The sequence below is a fragment of the Leptonychotes weddellii genome, chromosome X, assembly GCF_054177405.1.
Source record: "Leptonychotes weddellii isolate Sample4059 chromosome X, ASM5417740v2, whole genome shotgun sequence".
NCBI classification, from domain to species: domain Eukaryota; kingdom Metazoa; phylum Chordata; class Mammalia; order Carnivora; family Phocidae; genus Leptonychotes; species Leptonychotes weddellii.
Window position 1 is genome coordinate 71143257 of NC_138385.1, and position 1601 is coordinate 71144857.

Here is a 1601-nt window from a genome sequence, read left to right on the forward strand (position 1 = left end):
TAGGGACCCACCCTACTCCAGTATGACCTCATCTTAACTCATTACACTTGACCCTTGAACAACACAGGTTTGAACTGTGTGGGTCCACTTATACATGGATTTTTTTTTTTAAAGATTTTATTTATTTATTTGACAGAGGGAGACACAGCGAGAGAGGGAACACAAGCAAGGGGAGTGGAAGAGGGAGAAGCAGGCTTCCAGCTGAGCAGGGAAGCCCGATGCGGGGCTCCATCCCAGGACCCTGAGACCATGACCTGAGCCGAAGGCAGACGCTTAACGACTGAGCCACCCAGGCGCCCCTACGTGGATTGTTTTTGACAAATACAATACAGTACTGTAAATGTATTTTCTCTTATTTAAGATTTTCTTGTAACATTTTCTTTTCTCTAGCTTATTTTATTATAAGAATGCAGTATATAATACACAGAACATATGAAATAGGTGTTCATTGACTTTATGTTATCAGTAAGGCTCTGGTCAACAGTGGGCTCCTAGCAGTTAAGTTTGGGAGGAGTGAAAAGTTATACATGGCTTTTCAACTGTGTGGGAAGTCAGTACCCCTAGCCCCTGTGCTGCTCAAGGGTCCACTGTACATGGGCTACAACCTTATTTCCAAGGACGGTCACATCTGAAGTAGTGGGGTTTAGGGCTTTAACAGATGATTTTGGGAGACAGACATAACATCATCACAGGAAATCTAGAGATAGAAGAACAAGTGCAATACCACAACAAGGAAATAACCAAAGACAAATCCAGGATGTGAGACTTTCTACGTGTCTTCACAAAGAAAATGCCATTTATAAAAAAGAAGTAGGGGGACTATTTTAAAAAAGACTAAAGAAACCAAATGCATGAGCTGTGATTGGATCCTGGTTGAAAAAAGAAACTGCTATAAGACATCATGGTGGAAACTGGGAAGATTTGAATACGGACCGGGTATTCTGAGAGTTAAATGATATTAGGGAATTCCTGTTAATTTTCTTAGGGGTGCTAATTAATATTAGGAGAGTTATAAGAGAATGAACTTATAGGGGCGCCTGGGTGGCGCAGTCGGGTAAGCATCTGACTCTTGGTTTCGGCTTAGGTCCTGATCTCAGGGTCCTGATCTTAGGGTCGTGAGATCAAATCCCGCGGTACTTAGCACCGCGGAGTCCACTTGGGATTCTCTCTCCCTCTGCCCCTCCTGCTCATGTGCACACGCTCGCTCTATCTCTAAAATAAGTAAATAAATCTTTTTTAAAAAAATAGGAAAAAAAGAGAATGAACTTATATTAGAATATGCAGCCTGAAGTTATTTGAAGAGTCATGAAGTCTCCAATTTACTTTTAAATAGCTCAGCAAAAAATTATTTTAATTAATTAAAAAATTAAATATATATATTATATGAAGCAAACGTGTATATATTGTGTATAGAGATAAAGCACATATACCAAAAAGTTAACATTTGTTGTATTTAAATGGCGGGGCTGTGGGATGTTCATTGTGTTAATCAACTTTCTGTAGGTTTGAAGTTTTTCCATAATAAAAAAGTTAACAGCAAATGAAAAAAAGGGTGGTTTATTTCTGTCCGTTTGTTTTTTAAAGAGAAGCTTCTACCCACC

The 1601-nt window shown here is 39.3% G+C and overlaps 1 long non-coding RNA gene across 1 annotated transcript in view; it reads left to right on the forward strand.

Annotated features, from left to right (window-relative positions):
• LOC145717967 (uncharacterized) overlaps positions 1-1245 on the forward strand; it is a 32749-nt gene extending 31504 nt beyond the window's left edge. The window contains exon 3 of the long non-coding RNA XR_014141493.1: positions 137-1245. This is a non-coding gene — a long non-coding RNA (uncharacterized LOC145717967). The remainder of the gene's footprint in view (positions 1-136) is intronic.
• The last annotated feature ends 356 nt before the right edge of the window (positions 1246-1601 follow it).